Here is a 24,718-nt window from a genome sequence, read left to right as displayed (position 1 = left end):
AGAAGGATTCATGTGCTGCTGAGAAGAAAGTGTATCCTCTTGATGCAGGTTGAAATATTCTATATATGTCAGTTAAGTCTAAGTTATTGATTGTGTTATTGAGCTCTATAGTTACTTTATTCAACTTTTTTTGGAAGATCTATCCATATTGAATTTTTAAAAAGAAAGAAACAAACAAAAAACCACAGCATGTTGATTTCTGCCTTTTAACCCCTGCAATGATTGATATTTCTGTAAAGCACAAGAGTTAATAACTAGAATAAACAAATGGGGCTTACTCAAACTAAAACGTTTTTTCTCAGCAAAAGAAACAAGAGAGGTAAATAGGGAGCCTACATCCTGGGAACAAATCTTTACTCCTCACATTTCAGATAGAGCCCTAATATCCAGAGTATACAAAGAACTCAAAAAATTAGACAATAACAAATAACCCAATCAACAAATGGGCCAAGGACCTAAACAGACACTTCTCAGAGGAGGACATACAATCAATCAACAAGTACATGAAAAAATGCTCACCATCTCTAGCAGTCAGAGAAATGCAAATCAAAACCACCCTAAGATACCATCTCACTCCAGTAAGATTGGCAGACATTATGAAGTCAAACAACAAGTGCTGTCGAGGATGTGGGGAAAAGGGTACTATTGTACATTGTTGGTGGGACTACAAATTGGTGCAGCCAATTTGGAAAGCAGTATGGAGATTTCTTGGAAAGCTGGGAATGGAACCACCATTTGACCCAGCTATTCCCCTTCTGGGTCTATTCCCTAAAGACCTAAAAAGAGCATGCTACAGGGACACTGCTACATCAATGTTCATAGCAGCACAATTCACAATAGCAAGACTGGAAGCAACCTAGATGCCCTTCAATAGACGAATGGATAAAAAAAACGTGGCATTTATACACAATGGAGTATTACTCTGCATTAAAAAATGACAAAATCAAAGAATTTGGAGGGAAATGGATGGCATTAGAGCAGATTATGCTAAATGAAGCTAGCCAATCCCTAAAAAACAAATGCCAAATGTCTTCTTTGATATAAGGAGAGTAAGAACAGAGTAGGGAGGAAGAGCATGAGAAGAAGATTAACTTTAAACAGGGATGAGAGGTGGGAGAGAGAAGGGAAATTGCATGGAAATGGGAGGAGACCCTCAGAGTTATACAAAATTACATACAAGAGGAAGTGAGGGGAAAGGGAAAAATAATACAAGGGGGAGAAATGAATTACAGTAGAGGGGGTAGAGAGAGAAGAGGGGTGGGGAGGGGAGGGGAGGGGGGATAGTAGAGGATAGGAAAGGCAGCAGAATACAACAGACACGAGTATGGCAATATGTAAATCAATGAAAATGTAACTGATGTGATTCTGCAATCTGTATACGGGGTAAAAATGGGAGTTCATAACCCACTTGAATCAAAGTGTGAAATATGATATATCAAGAACTATGTAATGTTTTGAACAACCAACAATAAAAAAATTTTAAAAAGGCAATAGAACAACAAAAAAAAAAGGTCTCATAAAATTTTATGACAGGAAGAAAAGGGTAACTCAACATGGAACATTCCAGACATGAGATCTTCTCTGCAGGTTGTTAACAAATATCAGGGAAAAGCCAAGCAAACCCCCTCCTCCACCAGCTTCCTTTCTCTGCCAGCATTGCTGCGTATAGGAGCTTTTCCTTCCAGTGAGCTCCCCATAATTCCTTCCCCAGCTGCAAAGGATGGCGCCCTTTCTGAGGGAAATGGCTACTCTGTCCTTGAAACTGCCAAGGTGGGTTCATGTTCCCCCTGCTAGCAGCCAGGGCACAGCACAGGATGCTCAGAATTTATTGTTTAGTGGATCCCTGTTGGATCTGAATGGTTGGACATTGATACACAGGTATTTAACACCACAATTTTGTACGTGCAAAGGGAAATGCATCAAAGCAAGTATCCTGTGTTTTAGTGATGGTAGATGGAACTAACAGGAACCAACCTACCATGTCAAGTCCTAAAGGTCACTGAGTTTCCTTACATCTGAAATGAACAAATGGACTTTAAATATTTTAAAAACGCAGAACAGCTATAACTATAGCAAAATATGCACAAAAGTATATCCGCAGAAAGCTTTGAAGTACTGTGGGAAAGAAATAAAATCTAAATAAATGAAGAGATTACCTTTTTCATAATTTACAAATTGAGTATTTTTAAGATGCCAATTCATCTCAACTTGGTGAATACAAGATTCCAAATCAGACTTTCATTAACCTCTTTTATAGATTTTCACCAACTATTCATAACCTAGACTAGCCTACACAATACCAAATAACATATTTAAAGAAATAATACCTTCTCATTCCAGTACTTATTATAAAGCCCCAGGAATTCAGAGAGTGAGCATGAGGAAATGATAGTGCATCAATAAATGGAAAATATAGAGACTTCACACATAGACTCATGCAAAAAAAGTCAAAGGATCAATGGCCAAGAGTACTCATTTCTTTTTTTTATTGATTTTTTTAAAAAATTAATGAAAGTGGAATGCATTATAATTCTTTTTTTAAAACTTAAATATTTATATATTTTAATTTTTATTGATTTTTGAAAGAATAAATGACAGCAGAATGCATTACAATTCTTATTACACATACACAGCACAGTTTTTCATATCTCTGGTTGTATATAAAGTATGTTGACATCAATTTGTGTCTTCATACGTGAACTTTGGATAATGACATCTATCACATTCCACCATCCTTACTAATCCCCCACCCCTCCCTTTTCCTCCCACCTATCTGCCCTGTCTAGAATTCATCTATTCCTCCCATGCTCCCCCTCCCTACCCCACTATGAGTCATCCTCCTTATATCAGAGAAAACATTCACCATTTGTTTTTCTGGGATTGGCTAACTTCACTTAGCATCATCTTCTCCAATGTCATCTGCAAATGCCATGATTTTATTTGCTTTTATTGCTGAGTAATATTCCATTGGATATATATGCCACATTTTTTTATCCATTCATCCACTGAAGGGCATCTGGGTTGGCTTCATAGTTTAGCTATTGTGAATTGTGCTGCTATAAACATTGATGTGGCTGTGTCCCTGTAGTATGCTGTTTTTAAGTCTTTTGGGTATAGGCCAAGGAGAGGGATAGCTGGGTCAAATGGTGGTTCCATTACCAGATTTCCAAGGAATCTCCATACTTCTTTCCATATTGGCCTCACCAATTTGCAGTGTATGAGTGTACCTTTTAACCCACATCCTCACCAACACTTACTGTTGTTTGTCTTCATAATAGCTGCCATTCTGACTGGAGTGAGTCAGAATCTTAGAGTAGTTTTGATTTGTATTTCCCTAATTGCTAGAGATGATGAACATTTTTTTCATATATTTGTTGATTGATTGGGTTATTTGTTTTTTTGGTGTTTAGCTTTTTGAGTTCTTTATATACTCTAGAGATTAGTGCTCTATCTGATGTTTGATGGGTAAAAATTTGTTCCAAGGATGTAGGCTCTCTGTTCACCTCATAGATTGTTTCTTTTACTGAGAAGAAACTTTTTAGTAGCTACAACAATGAAGAGAAGGAGAGAGAAAACTCAAATATCCAGCACACATGATGAAAAAGGTAATTTCACAGCAGATACTTCAGAAATACTGAGGATAATTAGAAATTATTTTGAAAATTTATACTCCAATAAAATGGAAGACATTAAAGGCATTGACAAATTTCTTAACTTGTGCGATTTGCCCAGATTGAATCAGGAAGATATACACAATTTAAACAGACCAAGTGATGAAATAGAAGACACCATCAGAAGCTTACCAACCAAGAAAAATCCAGGAGTGGATAGATACAGAGCCGAGTTCTACAAGACCTTTAAAGAACTAATACCAATACTCTACAATTTATTTTAGGAAATAGAAAAAGAGTAGCACTTCCAAACTCATTCTATGAGGCCAATATCACCCTGATCCCAAAACCAGGCAAAGATATATCAAAGAAAAAAAAAACTTCAGACCAATATCTTTAATGAACATAGATGCAAAAATTCTCAATGTAATTCTGGCAAATTGAATACAAAAACATACCAAAAAGATTGTGCACCATGATCAAGTGGGATTCATCCCAGGGATGTAAGGTTGGTTTAACATAAAGAAATCAATAAATGTAATTCACCACATCAATAGACTCAGATAAGAATCATATGATCATCTCAATAGATGCAGAAACACAGTACCCTTTATGTTCAAAACACTAGAAAAACTAGGGATAACAGGAATATTTCTCATCATCATAAAGGCTATATATGCTGAGCCTCAGGCCAATGTCATTCTAAACAGAGAATAATTAAAGGCATTCCCTCTAAAAACTGGAACAAAAGAGGGATGCCCTCTTTCACCACTTCTATTCAACATAGTTCTTGAAACATGGGCCAGAGCAACTAGATAGATGAAGGAAAGTAAAGGGATATGTATAGGAAAAGAAGAACTTAAATTAGCACTATTTGCTGATGATACGATTCTATACCTAGAAGACCCAATAACTCCACCAGAAAACTTCTAGGACTAGTAAATTAATTCAGCAAAGTAGCAGGATATAAAATCAATGCCAATAAATCAAAGGCATTTCTGTATATCACTGACAAATCCTCTGAGAAGGAAATGAGGAAAACTACCCCATTTACAATAACCTCAAAAAAAAAAAAAGATACTTGGGAATCAACAAAAGAGGTGAAAGATCTATACAATGAAAAATGCAGAATCCTAAGGAGAGAAATCAAAGACTTTAGAAGATGGAAAGATCTACCTTGCTCTTGGATAGGCAGAATTAATATTATCAAAATGACCACACTACCAAAAGCACTATACAGATTTAATGCAATTCGGATCAAAATCAAATTGCATTCCTCATAGAAATAGAAAAAGCAATCATGAGATTCATCTGGAAAAATAAGAGACCCAGAATACCTAAGGCAACCCTAAGCAGGAAGAATGAAGCAGGTGGCATCACTATACCAGAACTTAAACTATACTACAGAACAATAGTAACAAAAACAGCATGGTATTGGCACCAAAACAGACTGGTAGAACAATGGTACAGGACAGAGGACACAGAGACTAACCCACAAAACTACAATTATCTATATTAGACAAAGGTGCCAAAAACATGCACTGGTGAAAAGGTAGCCTCTTCCATAAATGGTGCTGAGAAAACTGGGAATCCATATGCAATAAAATTAAATCAAATCCCTATCTCTCACCATGCACAAAACTCAACTCAAAATGGATCAAGGATTTAGGAATACAACCAGAGACCCTGCATCTAACAGAAGAAAAATTAGGCCCTAATCTCCATCATGTGGGATTAGGCCCTAACTTCCTTAGTGAGACTTCTGTGGTACAAGAATTAAAATCAAGAATCAATGAATAGGATGGACACAAATTAGGGTATATAAAGAACTCAAAAAGGTAAGCACCAAAAAATAAATATTCCAATCAATAAATGGGCCAAGGACCTGAACAGGCACTTCTCAGAAGATGATATACAATCAGTCAACAAATATATTAAAAAATGTTCATCATCACTGGCAATTAAAGAAATACTCTTAAGATTTCATCACACTCCAGTCAGAATGGCAGCTATTATGCACACAAACACCAATAATTGTTGGTGAGGATGTGGGGAAAAAGGTACACTCATACATTGCTGGTGGGACTGCAAATTGGTGCAATCAATATGGAGATTTCTTGGAAAATTGGGACTGGAACTACTATTTGACCCAGCTTTCCCTCTCCTCGGCCTATACCCAAAGGACTTAAAAACAGCATACTACAAGACTCAGCCACATCAATGTTTATAGCAGCACAATTCACAATAGCTAAACTGTGGAGCCAACCTAGATGCCCTTAAGTGGCTGAATGGATGGAGTTAGAGAAGATAATGCTAAATGAAGTTAGTCAATCCCCTCAAACCAAATGCTGAATATTTTCTCTGATATAAGGAGGCTGATTCATAGTGGGAAAGGGAGAGGGAGCATGGGAAGAATAGATGAACTCTAGACAGGGCAGAGTGGTTGAAAGGGAAGGGAGGGGACATGGTGTTATAAATGATGGTGGAATGATATGATCATTATTATCCAAAGTACAAGTATGAAGACATGAATTGGTGTGAGTATACTTGTATATACTTAGAGATGTGAAAAATTGTGCTTTATATGTTTAATAAGAATGGTAATGCATTCTGTTGTCGTATATAAATAAAAAATAAATCCAATAAAATATGATAAAATAAATATTGTCAAAGTGATCTGCTTTCTATGCAGATTCTTTAAGAGCTTAAGAAGTTATTTTTGTTTATGATCTTTAGAAAAAAGTGGGCCAAATAATTTTGCTTTCATCAAAAGTTTCTATTTGAGAATGTAAGATGAAAAAACTGCTGAAGTTTGAAGAAATATGTGTGCTTGGGAATTTCTTTTTAATTATTGAAATTCAGATGAACTTTCCACAATTCTATTTTTAAATTGTTTCCAAATGTTACTATACGTGACAGTAGAACCACCTCATCTACAAAATAAAAAAAATATTCACACAGGCAGTTATCTTTAAACACGGATAAAGTATTGCTGGATTTAGAAGGTTATCTGAGCTACTGATAGAGATTTCTAAATATTCACAAATGGGACATGACAATTGTAGTCATAACAGCATTTTAAATATACATTTTCATGATTCTTAAAAGGATACATAGGCTTTAAATGAAATAGTAAACCTTAATGGTTAACTTTAAATTAATCTCTCTTGAAAGGGAGAACTCAACAAAAAATAATACAGGGTAAAGAATCTCCAGGCTGACATACAACTTGTTTAACGATACGAAAATTTTGTCACAATAACATCCTGCTATACTCTCAGAAGTGGCAAAAGAAGATTCTCTAAATAATAATCAATAACCAGTTGAAAGAAAATTAGGATCATATAGCAAGAACACCCTATATGTTGTCTAACAATATGACAAATTCAGTAGCAACCGTAAAGAACCAGTATAACTTCTGGTGCCAAGGAACCAGATGGTACTGCTGGAAAGAATTATAGATATGGGCTTCTAACATATTTTTTTCCCAAGGGAGGACAAAGTGGAAGAAGAGTGGAAGGTTCAGTGTGATGGGGATAAGTCAATCACCACCAACCCAGTACATCCTTCTTATGACACTCTAATAACAAATTCTAAATATCATGCCAGCAAATGTTTAAACGTTTAAATAGTCCTAACATTAATTGGCAATGATAGAATAATATGTAGTGAATAGTAAAATATAATCACAGTTTTTCATCATAAGCCTTGCAATAGTACATTGATAACTGATTCAACTGCATATGATCTACCTGCAATAAAAAGCAATAAAGCATTTTTGTATAACTGTTGTGGAAGGGAAAAAATAAAGATATCTTTTTTTCTGATTTTCCCTTTTGCTTTATATTCAGTGACAGCATCTGTTAAAAATGTATATTTCCCAAAAGGAAAACTATGAGCAGATAATGGTTGCACATGATGGCTTGCTTCATAACTAAATATTTGACTTGCATACTTTACAAAGAATACTTTGTTCATGTTTTTGTTCAGAAAAAAATATTTTCCATTTTGTGCCAACTAAGGAATGTTAAAGGAACAGCAAAATGTCAAGACATGTTCAAAGTCAAATCATATGGTAAAGATAGCGTACATTGTTAATTTGTACAATTGTGAAAAATTTAGTGTTTGCTTTAGTCATGCTTTAAAAATGTAAGGCAGCTACAACTTAGCAATAACTGGCAAAGCTTATGCTGAGGAAATTTGTTTTTTCTTTCATTACCATCTTCCTTTGACCTTCTATCACTGATGAATAAATACAGCTGTTCTGCATTATTCTAGCTTTAGGAGTTCAGATACTAGAATAAGAAAATTAAGAATATAAAGATATTAGAGAAAATTCAGATTGTTAATTTTTTAAATCTTAAGACTATATAAGAATATGTAATTTTACAATATAAATGTGTACAGATGCACTTAATAATATAGCAATTACACTGACAGATAGCCTTTGGATTTTGTGTCAAAGATCAATCAGTGACAGGCTAATTAGATTTCATTAATAAATACACTTGATATGACAAAAAGTTTTCTGTTGAATTAGTTTTTTTTTTTCTCTTAAGAGCAAAGATTGGATTATTAGGCTCCTAGAAGAGTATTAGTGAAATCACAGGTACACACTAATTTAATCAATGTTATCTGAAACCTTTCTAATACATTTTCTAGCTTGGTATAGAAGGACAGGGAACACTCTGTTAACATGAGTTGCTGATGCTGTACTTGAGTCCCTATTGTGGGCAATGACAGCAGCAATGATTAAAAAAAAATTAATCTAAGAAGATGGGCTTTACCCAAACCACAAATAAGTCACTTTTCCTTATTTAACAAAAATTGTGTATGTATTCAAATAGCTTATAAAATATAAAATGTACATCAGTGTTTGAACTTCTTAGGACACATTCCTCCACAATAATTTTTAATTTTAGAGTGTAAATTTTGCACAAGGGAGACTGAATATAGCAAGGGATACTAATCTGGCTATGAATAGGCTTGTAGAAGAAAAAACTGGGTAAATAAATCATTTAGAAAGTTATAATCCAAACTCAGCATTCAGGGTGAACCAAAGTGGTATCAGAGACAATAAGGACAATAATCCTCCCCTGCCTAGCCTGATTCACACACAGGATCCTTGCAGAAAATAATCATTCCATTCAGTGATAATCATATCAACTGCTTTGTGAAGGATCAGAGATGATTTTAAGGAGGTTTTTTTTAAGAGTTGAGGCACCAAATATAAAGACTTGCCCTTTTCAAAAAAGCCCATCATTCCCTCTAAAAAGCAGCCCCTTACATTTTCATCTTTCTTATCTACCAAACCTAGTTTCATCAGTGTAAGAGAGAAAGGTAATTCCAGAGCAATAAGTCTTCCGTGGAGAGTGCTCTAACTTGGACAGCTATCACCAAAGTTCTGTTTTGGTAAGTTAATTGATGCTGTGTTTGCAACATGGTAGTCACAAGGCATACTTGATATTTCAAAGAAATTTAGAGATAGAATGAATGCTGAATCAGTTAATTAACAATGATAAGACACAGCAAACAAACAAAAAACAGAGAGTCCAAGGAAGTTATAGAACAGCATAAACTCAGATACCAGTGTCTTCACCTTTGATGAATTCAAGACAGAAATGACTCAAAAATATTGCCAGCGTTTCTTTTTCTGTTGATTTGTTTGTTTTCATTTTCAATCACACTAGGGAATTTAAAGACTGCAGAGTCTGCAACTCAAGAGATTTTCCTAACAGACTTACTTATAATGTATACATTTAGCAAAAGACACCTTGTTTTTAAAGGAATATCTTCATTGGATAGTTTTGAAAGGATTTTTAAAATTTAAATTTATTTTTTAGGGGTACTGGGGATTGAACTAAGGGTACTCGACCACTGAGCCACATCCCCAGCCCTGTTTTGTATTTTATTTAGAGACAGGGTCTTACTGAGTTTCTTAATGCCTCACTTTTGCTGAGACTGGCATTAAACTCATGATCCACCTGCCTCAGCCTCCTGAGCCACTGGGATTATAGGTGTGCATCACCTGGCCGGCTTTTAAAGGATTTTATATGCTTTATTTTCAACATGGCATCCAATACTAAAACATCCTTGTTAATCTTTCATGTATAACATATGATTCCAGGATCATTACCACAGAATTAAATGAAACTGGTTGAGTGTTCAGGTCAAATATCCTGTTAAGAAGCCTCATATATTTCAGGGAACTTGAGCTCTTTTCCCCGAGAAACTGAAGCAATGGAAAGATTCATCAACTCTATGAAGTCAGGCATTTAGGTTTATTGTTGGACTCTGTCAGCAGTATATTTAGAACTCTGAATAAAGAGGCTGACGTTCAAACTTAAAAGCTTCTCCCAGTGTACATTTTCTCCAATATCCGTATCATGCTATTTTGAAGTCTTACTGATTGCCATGCAAGCATGTGATTTAATTGTTAACCTAGCCTTCTAGGATTTCTTGGCAGCCCAGAGTATGTAACAATGTATAATGCAAGTACTTCATTTCTTATGTAAACTGACCTATGCTAATTTTCTTTTTCCCTATTTTGGTAAATAATCATATTCCCTTGGGATTAGAGATAGTAGTAGCAGTGGTGTCCTCTTACCACTTCTGTACCAATAATCTGCTCTATGAGCAACTCTTAGGGTAAATACTGCTAAGTCTTAAATGTTTATTTATAAATAGTCACAAAATAGACATTATAAACCAAGGGAATTCCCACTCTCTATTTTCGGACACTTTGGCATGTGCCTCATGAGAAGTGTTCATGTGGAGGCAGTTGCAACCATCTCCCAAAGTAACCAGCCAGAGACATCTGTCAAGTTAAGTGGCAGACCCCCCACCATGAAATAGAAAATAAGGATCAATAGAACTTTGACTGTGACTATTTCTTGATTCAAAGGTGCTGGTAAGTTGGGCTAGCAGGTTTGATGCTTTCTCTAGCCAATCAAATAATCTAAACATCTCATTTCCAAAATGGATATTTCATACATTTCCTAGGATAATTACCATGCCTTCCATTATGGTATAATAGGTAGAATTCTAAGTTGAATCCCAATGATCCATGAACATGTGTAATTTCCTTCTTTTGACTGTGAACAGTACTTGGAACTTAATTCTTAACCAATAAAAAATGGCAAAGGTGATGAGATGTTAGGTCAATTATGGCAAAGGCAAAGATAGTGTGGTATGTCAAAAGTCCCTAACTATATTTTTTGGAGTAATACATCAATAAATGCAAATACTTAAGCAATAAAAATGTACAAATAAATAAACGCAAATACTTAAAATCTGTTTTGTTAATTTACTCCAATATCACTGGTTCACCCAGTTGGAGAGCTGGTTAAAACATGAATTGCTGGACCTTTTCCTCCAGGATTTCTGATTCAGTTTTGAGGTGAGCCCTAATGAATTTCTAAGTTCCCAGGTGATGGTGACGCTGCTGATACATGGAGCACAACTTGATCACTACTCTTCTGGATTTAGCTAGTTTTGGCTTCATTAAAAAGTTTATCTAAGGGGCTGGGGTTGTGGCTCAGTGGTAGAGCACTTGCCTCGCACACATGAGGCACTGGATTTGATCCTCAGCCCAACATAATAATAAATAAATTAAATAAAGATATTGTATCCATATACAAATAATATGTTAACAAAAACACACATGCACTATATAAAAGCATGAGAATTCACTCAAATATTTTGCTAACAGGGGACACAGGAAAGAGTTTGAGCTTGAGATTTGAAAACTGATAACATATTTCAAATCTGCTTTATGGAACTTGGTGCCACACATGATTTTGTGACACTGTAATTGCCTTATAAAATCAACAATAAGTGTCATGTTATTTAATATTTTCGACATGGTCAGTGTTTTGTAGTTCTCAAAGCACTCTTTGTTGTTCTATATCAATGGGAATGCCAAGAGGTCAGATGGGTATTTCTGTACTCACTTTCCCCTATTATAAGGCTGAGGCTTGAGGACCCCGGCCATTCTGATAGCAGGAGTTAGACTTAAATATATGCAAAGGATTCCAGACCTTTCCTTCATAATCTTATCCCACAACAGCCTTGAAAAAGAATGAAGTGATCCCAAGAACTGGTATAAAATTGTAAGAATGTAGGCAATAATGTGTGGATGCTTGGTTTATTTAATTTCTCCATGAAACTCCTATAGTCTTCATGAGGAACTTTCCACAAAGAAAAAAGAAAGAAAGAAAGAAAGAAAGAAAGAAAGAAAGAAAGAAAGAAAGAAAGAAAGAAAGAAAGAAAGAAAGAAAGAAAGAAGGAGAGAAAGAAAGAGAGAAAGAAAGAAAGAAAGAAAGAAAGAAAGAGAGAAAGAAAGAGAAAACAAATCAGTGTCATTCCACATTTTTTTTAACCAAGAGCTATGGCATAGATGCTTGGATAGTTGTCAAGGTTTGACTAAAATCATCACTAAACATTCAGCACCAGTGTGTTCTACCAGCTGCACTTGAAGCACACTTTGTCATCCTAAAGCAAAATAAACTAACTAAGGCAAGTGAATAGTGCCTGAAATATTTCATTGCTATACTCACTAGGATTTCACTGACTAAAGTTAATACAGTTTCCTGAGCAGTTAGGGTCCCCATTGGCTCTGAGTGGGTTTGTACAATTTTAGGAAAGAATAAATTACTTACTAATCTGGCTGCAGTTAGATCTGGCCTTTCCACTAAAACGAGAGTTACTAGGTGTTCTATTTCTTTAGGGAATGCACTACTTTTCAAAAATTACAATGTGTGTTCAAGCCAAAGTAGGGCGGTAAAAATGCCTCTTTTTCTGTGACATGCCAGATTCTTCTCATTCCTGGGCTTTGACTCATTGTGTATCCACACCTTTCAGTATCTGAGTTAGAAACTTTTCCCAGAATGAAGAAGCCTAGAATCCATAAGCCCCATGAATCTAGTCTCATAGATTTTTATAGTAGCATAATGTGACCACAGAGAGAAAAATTTGCACCCAAAGTACAAAGTTAGTCAAGCTCTTTTGGTTATATTAACAACCTTGGATTATTGCTCCAGATAGCAGAATCAGGTGTGGCTGATCTGGCAATAACACCAGCCCAGCATGAAAATGTCTACTGCATGATGAATGCTTAAATGTCACCTCCTATAGGAGCCCTTTACCCATCCACCACATGCTCTATATCACCCGCACTCCAAGATTTTATTCAACTTACAAATATTCTCCAATTGACCCCATTTTTTCCATGCCTCCATTTCAGTTATTTGAAATCTCCTTCATAGTCTCAGGCATTTACATATTTCTCTATTATAGAACTTGCATTGTAACAAGATAATTATTATTTTACATATCTGCCTTCCTCACTAGACTGTGAATTCATCAAGATAGGCTAAAACCAATGGCCTGTTAGTTGTGAGTGCTCGGTACAACTTAATCATTCCTAACCAGTATCAGTGACAAATTTCATGCTGTCCATGGTACATTGAGCAGGTGTATATAGTAGATTGTCCTCAGGTATAGCTGGACAGCAGAATTACCCATTAACAAGGGCAAAGATATATATTCTCAAATCTGTTTATGCCACTTTTTTGCAGTTATATTATTTGATTTGATAAGGGCCAATGATAAATGAGTATTTTAAAGAATAGATTTTCTTATGAAAACCAAGTATAATGCTTTGTAAATAGTAGAAAATACTCTTTAAAAATGAATGTTATTTTGTTTAACTTTATGTTTTGCTGCGGGAAAGACTTTTATAAAGAATTGGGAGGCTGAAGTTGTGGCTCAGTGTTAGTGCACTTGCCTAACGTGTGAAGCCCCTGGGTTCGATTCTCAGCATAAATAAAAGAAAGATCCATCAACATCTAAAAATTATTTTAAAAAAAGAATTGTTGTAAACTCTGGATGAACTTGCAATTTGATTGCCTTTCAACTATCTTAAAAGAAATTAAACAGAAACTCATACACAGTGAGTGTGATTTGAGCAAATGTGAAAGCACAAGTAAGTTTGTCAATGATGGATCCTTAATGAAAAAATGTTAATTGTTCTACTAAAATATAGTGAATAAAAGTACATTCACACACTTTAATTAAAATAAAATATGCATTTATTTTTAAATTGTTTAAAATTCCTGCTTTGACACTTATTATTGACTACTAGGCATATAATAAGAGACATCCTATTATAATTAATTTACATCCTTCCTGATTAACTCAGTCATTAGTTTATTTGAATAAGTATTTGATAAATCCTATGTTTCATTTCTTTTGTATTACTTAATGCATAATTTATGTCTTGAAGCATTCATTTGAGTGTTGGATGTAGTAGTGGCAAACAAGAGGTACCTAATCATTGAATAATTAATGAATGTTGACCTATTATCCCTTATTTTGATTCTGCTTTTAAATGAATCTCTTCTTTTGACACTTTCTCTTTCTCAGAAAAATGGGGGGAAAAGATGACAGGCATTTGTAGGTAACTAATAAAAGTCACAGAGAAGAAATTCACAAATTCTATACATTCTTTTCATATTTTAGAGCAGCTGTTTGTATATCTTATTTGGCACTTAAAAGATTTCATATAGCCAGATAAATCTGATATGATTTTCATCCTAAGCTAGACAATTAAATAATAAAGATTCAATTTTAGAATTGCTTATATCTTCCACTATGTTTGTCAGAAAACTTGCCACTAAAAACTATTCCCCAAAGATTTGGTGATTGTCATTCTGTTTTATATATTGGTAGAGTACAGCATTGCTCAAATTTAGTATAAAATAAGGAATGATAATAATGACCATATTTGTCTTATGACAAGGCCTGTGTCAAATACTTAAATGTGCACCATCTCTCCAGGTGCACAGCTCTGACAGTTTCCTGGTAGCTGCAGGTATTATTATTATCCCCATTTTACAGACAAGAAAATAAATTTTTAAAGAGGTTTGCCAACTAAATTTGCTTATTGTCCCTTTCATGAATCTGTGTGGTGAATTTTTTCAGTCTGTTTGGCAAAACACTACTCAACAAAGGATACAGAGTCATAGGAATCAAAGACTATCTGAGATGTGTATGTGACACGGGGAGGTGGTCATAATGAATAACATCTATAAGCATTACTCTCAATAGCAACTTTAAAGACACAAACAATGTATTCCTATATCCAGAAGTCAACTTTAGGTGACTTACAGACCTAGTGATAGTCATCTCTGACCCCAGAATACATCAGTGCATCACAAATCATTTGTCATTTATGTACTATTTATAAATGTTAAGTATTATTGACTTGTTCACTTTTTTAAAAATTTTGAATTAATTTTTATTGGTGCATTATAATTTATACATAATAATCAAATTTATTGTGACACAGTTGTACATGCATATAACATAAATCAGTCAGTTTTATTCCCCAGTGCCACATCTGTATTAAAGATCAAGCACACTGACCTCAGCTGAGAACATCCTGATTATGGAGAGCTGCAAGTTGCAGGTTGAGAGACAAAATTAGCTTGGGCTACATTAGGGCCTTAGAAAGAGTCATTTACTTAAACTTTTGTATCTCACCTAACATTCTCCTATTAGGTAAACCTCTTAGAACGTATTAACAGCTTAACAGACCTCTAGTCTCCACCAACCCTAAAGCTAAGAAGGCTGCAACAGTAGATACCTATATAAAAAACTTTCCATCTCTGCTACAGCTCACCTACCTACTGGCCTCACCAACATATTTCTTAAAAATATTGATTCATGACTTTTGTTCTTTGGCTATAAGTTCAGGTAATCTCTTCCACAGCAGAACAAGTCATTCAGGCAACTTGAATCCATGTTTCCGTGCCACTCATACTTGGTTCAGAGTAAGTTATCTTATTTTCTTTAAAGTCAAGTTATTGTTTTATGTTATCATTTACAATAGAGATGGATAGTGATGATGGTTCCTTAACAATGTGAATGTATATTATATACTCAAAAATGATTAAAATTATACAGTATGTACATTTTTTATTGCATTTATTAGAAGGTGTCTTGATTTGCTCTGTGTATTATTAGGCACAGTTTTCCAAAGATGGTTGTAATTTGATGAAGATGATATGAGGGAGTCTGAAGTGGAAGAGAACTGTCAATGATGAGAATAACACACAACAGTCTGTAATAATTTTTAAAAGGAGGTGCATTATACATCAACATCATTATCATTCAAGAAGAAAGAATATAAAATTTAATTCCCCTATAAATGACTAAATATATTCACTTAGCCTTCATTTCATCACCTAAATGGTTTCTACTTCACTTATTTCTTCACAGTAGTATAGCTGTATTTTGTCTGATATTTTATGGAACCGTCTAGACTTTAAACTCTGTAGCAGAAAGATTTTTGTTATAAAGTGAGACCATAAGTTCAAGGAGCTAGTCAAAAGTCTTTTGAAAATAAAATTTATTAAAAACCTTAATTTGTCATTGATTTCACATTTATGCATTAAAAAATGTATTTGGTTTGACATTTTTCCTCGTATTGTCTCTCTTCCTACAACTACTGTCTTTTTTTGGTGTGTGGGCAGAATCGTTAAAATATTTTTTCTGTAGATAACAACTGTTACTTATAATAACAAATGTAGTTTCACAAGTTGTAATCAAGACCAAGGCCCTTTCCCAGTGTCCACCTCCAGTTCTCATGTTTATCTACTTCTTCCAAAATGGTATAGTACTTTCTAGCAAAATAAAATTTATGCACTAAAATAATCATAAATTCATGTCACTGCTTGATTCCTATAGTTTTTAGAGATCATTGCAAATAATATCACATTTTTAATGACAAGTATGTTCCTGCAAATAAGAGATATAATGGTAATAACACTGGTCCTGAAGGGAAAACCCCCTTTCTAATTAGATTTGATGAGCAATGGTCTTTGAGAAATACCAGTATAAATTCAGGTTTTTCTTCTCTTTCAATTATGAGACACTTAAAAAATCATTTGTCATTTATGTACTATTTATAAAATGTTAAGTATTATTGACTTGTTCACTTTTTATTGTATTAATTAGAAGGTGTCTTGAAGGTGGTATCTGTCAAATACTACCAAGTCTAATTTTCCTACTTGAATCACCTCAAATCAATATTTTTCAAAATATCCATTATTTTTAGGGAATCTCTATCAATTACTAAGGAAGACTGAAGGATAAATGTAGGTGAGAAGATTTATAATAAAGAAAAATACAGGGTAATGATAATAGCATCAGTATAATATAAAAATAAGCATATTAATACAAATAAAAATACTGTGGGGAACTCAGGAAAATACAAGGTTAATCACAGCAGGATGCATCCATGGAAATGTATGAAGATGTGATGTACCATCTTTCATCCATCTTTCTCAACAGCAGTTTGCCAGTGTGCAACAAAAGGTTTTAAAATACATGCTTTTTGATCCAGTAAGTCCCCTTATAGGAATCTGTTTTAAAATCAGAATCTTGACACATACATAGGGATGAATAAGCAATAAAAAACAGTTTTTAAAATTTAAAAATTCAGGAAATAACAACACATCATGAGACAGGAGAATTGGACATATACAGTGATATACTTTATGATAGAATATTATCCAGCCAGTAAAAATATTTGGGGAGTAGATAGGACATTCACAAAAATGTAAAAATTCTGAATAAGATTATAGGTGATTTTTGTTTTGTCCTTTTACCTTTTAAAGTTCTCCAAGTTTCCTTTAAAAAATTTTATTTGTACTCCAATATATTCTATCATGTATTTTAAAAGAGTATTTAAGAATATAGAGGATACTAATGAGGTAATTGAGATAAAGACTATTATTCTAATGTTGGGAAAAAAAGAAAGTTAAGTGTACCCAGGCACATACATAAAAGGATTAGAAGGAAACATCTGTAATTATTAAGTTGTTATTTATTATTAGTGGTTTGGAAATTTTTTGAAGGTGACTTTTATTATTTTCGTTCAAATATTTTTCAGAGTTCATAATTTTTATTTATCCCCCAGAATTGTTAAATGAAGGAAAATATATATAATTTTAAAAGAAGAAAGTCAATATGCCTCCCTAGGTTAGCCAGATTCCTTTTCCTTGGTTCAAGCTAAAGCCTCTATGGCAAAGCTGAACTTCACCTTGGTTAAAGATCTGATCGTGTTGGATGAGATTCAATAAGTAATTGAAGTTATTCAAACTTGCCAAAGAACAATGCATGAAACATAAATCCTATAATTTAGATTAGATTTTAAAAATAAACAGATAAAAGAGATGCTGAGCAATGGACTAATCTTTTATTCCAAATAATATATTGGGTCTAATAAATACAGCATCAGGCAATCAAAATCAGGAAAAACACTGAAAAGGGAAAATAGTATAGTTTCTATATAACGTTTTAATAAATATCTGTAGAAAAGGGCAATAATTTCAGATGTTCATGTAAGGAAACAAGATCCAGGTTGAAAGAACATCAGTTACCCTGTATTGGTGGGGGTTTAATGCATAAGTTGGCTAATTTTCTTCTTTGTTGCTTTGTAAAGTTTGTTACTTGATGTAAATAACAAATCTGTCAAATACCACAAATGACAAACACTGTCCTCTTGGTTATCTTCTGTCTTTAGCATATGGTCATTTTATTTCAACAGATCACTTTCCACACAACTATCTTTAAACTTTCCCATAAAGTACACTTGAAAAAGGGGCCTGGAATCCCACAAGTTACTTTGATCCCGAATACATTTTGGGGGGGCAAACTGCATTAGTGAATAGGACTTAGCAACATTTATAAAGATCCAAATAACTGATGGTCATTGGAAACAAATGTGTTCCAAATGTCTGTGACATACAGCACGGGACCTCAGGTCCAACCTCTATAATAATTACTTGAATATTCTGTGTGTGGGTGTGCACTCACACCTTCTCTTTAGAGAAATATTGTATTTGCAGGACCACCTTTATTTTAGCTTCCCATTCTTGCAGCAGGTTGAAGAGCAGCAAAAGAAAATGAGAGTGGAATTGACATAAGGAGGGGAGGGTGGAAGAAATAAGCTTCTTAAGAACACGCTGAAATGCTCAAAACTCATATACTTTTTCCATGTTTGTGTAAATATAACTGAAACCAAATATAAAACTTTGTAGCCAAACTCTGTCACAATTAGCTATGTTAATCATGCTGAACTAGGCTCTTACCATAAAGACAATTACTTAGGGTACTTAAGAATTGAGATTGATGAGACACTAGATAAAGTCATTTATTATCTCTATTAATTAATTTGGTCAAATTAATATATATGTATAGATGAAATCCAAACTCTAGGAAGCATCTCAGATTGACATATCTAAATTGTTACTGGAAAAACACATGATTCCTCTTCTGAGAGAAAGACTGTAAAAAATGTTTTCTTTTAGGTCGAATAAATCAATGTTTATGCCACTGATGAGTAGAGCCACTAGGAAATCATCACCTGCTTTAGAGATTAGAATGCTGCATTTGAGAACAAAATGAAATGCATAAAAGTATTTACACATGAATTGCCACAAAATTTGGAAGTGATTCAGAAATGTTTTATGTATCACATTAATGTGTATATGACCCCAGTAAATATAAAGCCTATATTTATTGGTGCAAAATGTGTTCTGACGTCACAGAATATGTACACATAAGCAGTATTTGAAAAAATGACTAGTGATAGAAAAAATAATGACAAATACCCTTTCAATAGTGACTTCAAGTTCATAGATGGTATAGTATCATGAAAAGTTATGACACCTTGGTAAAGGTTTTTGTTAAGCTCACTGCTTTCTGGTGATTTTCATTGGACATTTTCATTTTCTAACTTTCCTGTTTTATTCAAAAGCTTGCACCAATTCAAATGACAACCCAAAGTGAGCATCACTCTTTTAGTGAGCCACAATGCAAGGAGAACTCCAGCATGTTTTTGAAAGAAAGAGTATTAAAATTGTGAAGAACTCAGAATCAAAATCAGGGTGTATTTTATAAAACAATTAACCAAGAATAAAATCAGACAAGAAAGTCACTGAAGACTTTAAGTTAATTATTAAATACTGAGTGAATCTAAGAAATACTGAAGCCAAATTTTATAAATCAAAAAGTGGTTCCTAATCACATTAGAATAATTATATATATATATATATATATATATATATATATATATATATATATATATATATATATATAATATCAGAGAATTGAACAACCCAGGAGCCCTGTTTTAGTCAGCTTTTTCACTGCTGTGACTAAAGGGCCTGACAAGAACAACTGTAAAGCAGGAAAGGTTTATTTGGGGGCTCATGGTTTTAGAGGTCTTAGTTCATAGAAGGCTGTTTCCATTCCTCAGGGCTCAAGGAAAGTCAGAACATCATGGTAGAAGAGGGTGTCAGGGGAAAGCAACTCACATGGTCATCAGAAAACAGAATATATACAGTATATATACCCCAGAGCCATGTCCCCAATGAACCATTTCCTCTAGCCACACCCCACACCCACTGTCTCCAGTTCCCACTCAGTTAATCCCACCAGGAATTAATTCACTTGGGTCCTAGGTTAAGGCTATGAGCTAATCATTTCTCCTCCCAACCTTCTTGCATTGTCTCACATGTGAGCCTTTGGGGGACATCACATCTAAACCATAGTAGGTCCTTAGCCACTGAGTCACATCCCCATCCCTTTTTATATTTTATTTTGAGACAGGGTCTCACTAAGTTATTTAGGACCTCATTAAATTACTGAGTTTGGCTTTGTACCCATGATCCTCCTGTCTCATCCTCTTGAGTTGCTGATTACAGGTGTGTACCACCATGTTCGGCAAAAATGTAGATATCTCATGCAGGTTTTTGTATTTTTGCTAAGTGTTTGTGTGTGTGTGTGTGTGTGTGTGTGTGTGTGTGTGTGTGATGTTTACAATGATGGCTTTAAGTTTTACCTAAAATACTTCTATCTCATCTTTCATCATGTTGATAGAAGTATTCCACAGAGGGTGATCTGAACTTCTGATTCTGAAACACTTTGGTGCCAAGCTAAAAACATCAGTTCTCAGTATTTCCTCTTTATGATCTAACTCAAGTTTCTAGTATTTTCCTCACCCTGAAAGACACAAAAGACACTTAAACATATTCATCATTAATGGTGGGTTTTAGCAATTAAAATCACTACAGTATGATTGATACTAATGTGGTTATAAAAATCTTCCTGTCAATTGCCAAAAATTCCAAGTCTACCACTTAGACAATTTTTATTTCCCACCAATACAGACGAATTGTCCATGTCATGGAACTGAGAAACAGTAACATTCCCCCAGTGTTCCTTCTTTCCTAACTACTATGTCAGTGTGGGGGTCTCATTCCTAGGGGTGGGGGATCAGAGGAGAGTCTATGAGAAATCTTTCTCCAGTTTTTAGAGGGAATGCTTGCAATTTTTCTTCATTTAGAATGATGTTGGCCTTGGATTTAGCATGTATACCTTTTACAGTGTTGAGGTATGTTCCTACTGTCCCTAGTTTTTCTAGACGTTTGAGCATAAATTGATGCTAAATTTTGGCAAATACTTTTTTCTTTATATATTGAGATAATAATGTGATTCTTATATTTAAGTCTATTGATGTGATGAGTTAAATTTATTGATTTCTGTATATTGAACCAAACTTGCATCCCTGGAATGAACCCAGCTTGATCGTGGTGTACTAACTTTTAAATATATTTTTGTATGCAATTTGCTAGTAAAAAAAAAAAAAAGAAAAGAAAATATATTTGTAATATATTAAAAGTGACTAATATTATGTATTATGTAATGTTCTACCAAGTTTAATAAGGCAATTAAAATATTTGCACTTGTTTTTATTTGTTTTAAAAATATAACCTATGTAAAGAGTGATGTGAAGTGAAAGTGGGAACACAGATTAGCACTGTTGTTTTGTTTTGTTCCATCAGTTTATAATTCTAACTCTCTGTCCTATTTGTGTATCAGATGGATCACAAATTACCAGTCCCCAGAACTTCCTAACAGATATACTTTCCTGACCTCCATTAGCAAGAGCAAACCGAAGGAAACACTCCAAACAAAGGATGTTTGTATGGACTCTCTGAGCAGATACCAACAAAACATTAATGCAAAAGAAATGTTTTTACTATAGTATCATAATTGTGGCAAAGGTCTTTCAAGATATATATAGGAAGCAATGAGATCAAGTAATAGAAGAAAAGAAAATTTTACAAAGAAAAGTATAGGAAGGAAAAGAAACTATGGGAATGCAGAGTAAAAGAAAGATAAAACCATAAACATTTTGACTACTGCATTTGTAGCATGAATGAAAATAGAGAAATAAAATTTATAAATGTTAAAAAAAGAATTTTAGCATCTATGTGCATCAGAGATATTGGTCTCAAGGTTTCTTTCCTTGATATGTCTGGTTTTATATTAGGGTGATACAAATTTTCTGAAAGGGCAAGTAGTAAATCCTAGAGCTCCCAAATGGCACTTTGTGGATTTATCTTGAGGCAAGTCTGGCATGTTGTGTTGCTGTTTCTGGAAAGATTATTGATAAGACAGATTTGGAAGCTACTTTTATTTCCTTTTCATTTTTCCAAGTAGGAAAATATTGCTCTCAACAAGGGCTCTTCTACTAATCCTTCCTAGTAAGCATTCTATTTCATATGCATATAAGAAATAGATATTTCCTATTTCATATATATATATATATATATATATATATATATATATATATATGTACAGATAAACTCAATTTGGGTGGAAAGTATACTTTGAAGAAAATCAGTTTATTTAATATTTAGCAAGGCAAGGTGATGCTGGTGTGTCACCAAGGGATTTGAATAAATAGGATTATGTGTCCTTTTGAAAACAGCAGAGCACTGAACTAGAAATACTTCCTGGAAGCTGCACTCCTCCATTTTAAGAAAATCCAATTTTTCTGGCTAATTGTAAATTAGGAGCTTATAGCCCAATTTCCCTCCTTCTATTCAACGTGGAATGGTCATACAGCTATAAGGAATCTACTTACCATAAAATTTTACTTACCATAAAATCTTCTCCTATAAATCCCCAAGGATCTACAAGAGCATTATGTTTCATCCTCTTTCCTCCCAAAGTCTTTCCTTCAAATTCTCCTGGGACTAGGAGAGCCCTGAGCAATCATCCAGCCCCCACACTGTAGAACTCTTCATCCTAGACTCTTGAATTTCAGAACACAGAGGAACTTTAGGGAGAACAGAAATCAAACACCTACATTTGGCAGCTGGAAAAGTGAAATAGGTAGATGAAAACGTTTATCCACATCACACAGTGATCAAGAGCCAGAGTTCCACCCCGTGAGAGAGTACCCTCAACTTCATGTCACTAGCCTCCATTTCTATCAATGTCGTTGACTAAATGCCCTGACCACTAGAAACTGTACACAGAAATAAGCCAAGTTCTCCATGATCAAGTTTGGCTTCATTTCTTCTGAGTTCCCAAGCAGAGATAGCAAAGAGCTGGTTGTCTTCTTCAAAGGAACAGAAGATTTTTTAATCATAGCTTTTATCATAGAATTTCAGAGAAGAGAGATCAAGAGGCCATTTTATCTACCCCTTACAACTGTACATTACCAAACAGAGAATAAGACATCTCTTCCTTGACTAAAGATTTCCAATAAAGACAAGAAATGCCCTAGTAAGTTAGGGCACCTGAGTGTTCAGGCTCATTTACTGATAAGCATGAGCAACATGAAATCGCCCTATAAATCTAAGTAATGCTGTATAGAATCATGGATGTGTGAGGATGGTATCAATTGTCTTACACAAATTCTAGATGATAAAGACCTACTAAATTTACTTTTGTGCTTTTACTAAAAATATCTTTGAAATACCCAGAGCTTTCTAAGATTTTGTAAGACAATCTTTCCCTTTTCCGCATAGCCTCTTATCTATTAGTAATGAAAGCTGACAATCACAGTATTTAAGGAAAAGATAAAAAAATGAAAAGAGGGACAAGGAAGGCATCTTGATAAGGATCTGTAGAGCAAAGGAGGGCTTTGGGCATTAAAGTCTACAGTAAAGTGAAATGTATACCATGGCTTTTCACTGGGTTCACTTATTTTTCCCTTGATGAATTTAAATACTTATTGTTTATTTTTTTCACATGTCCCTAAATTTGATGCTGGCTTGAACTTGCCAACTTTCTCTCTCAGTCTCTTATGTCTTTTGGTATTACAGTTGTGCACGGCCATGTCCTGCCCACTCTCTTTATCATCATAGCAAAGTGAAAGGAAAACTTCCATGTGTTACCCTGGAGTTATCACTCAGCTACCAACTACACTATCCTCATTCACCCTTTTAATTCTGTGTGTGCTTCTCTCAGATAAAGCCTTTGTTATTAGCTACTGACACAATGGTGCCATTTGATTTTCATTTGTGACTTACTGCTCCTGAACTGAGCCACAGTTAACAAAATTAAAGCCATGAAATTTTTTTCTCTACTTAAGACATTTGTGACTTCCATAAAGGACACTGGAATGTATAAGATGTAGGTTTCATGAATAATCCACATCAATAGAACTGCATGAAATCATTTGGAAACTTAAATTTAGATTTAACTGGTATTTTAGAGTTGATCCTCAGTGAATAGGAAACATTAAAAATAAACTCAAAACACCAAGCAATTTGGCATTATTCACTGTAGCATGACAATTCCCTTAATTTGAAAACAAACATTTTGCAATCAATAATTGTTCCTTTAAATTCAAGCATCAAAAAGAAAGTAGTCTCTTGATTGTTTAAGAAGGAAATGCACTTGCCCCCTGGTTAGCAGATTAGCAGTGTAAACAGCCCAGGGAGCTTTCCCAGTGGCTGTCCTTTCAAGAGGCCCAGCTTCCACTTTCCTATTCCCTCCAGGAAACAGGGGCCAATATCTCTGCCCATTAACAGCAGTTTTCCATATTGAGAAAGACATTATTGACCACAGTGGGATAGCTCAGGTCTTTTCCCTCACTTTCCCCACAGGAGTGAATTCAGTAGAATCTTTCTGTCAAGTCACTGACCATCTTACTCCTTAGATATTCTCAGCAGTACTCTTAGCAATCTGGAAACCTCTCCCTTAAAATTTCCTCTCTCTCTTTCCTCTTTCATACA

The sequence above is a fragment of the Ictidomys tridecemlineatus genome, chromosome 14 (assembly GCF_052094955.1).
Source record: "Ictidomys tridecemlineatus isolate mIctTri1 chromosome 14, mIctTri1.hap1, whole genome shotgun sequence".
In the NCBI taxonomy this organism is placed as follows: Eukaryota; Metazoa; Chordata; class Mammalia; order Rodentia; family Sciuridae; genus Ictidomys; species Ictidomys tridecemlineatus.
The sequence above is the reverse complement of the archived record's forward strand: the minus strand, read 5'-3'. Positions refer to the sequence as shown.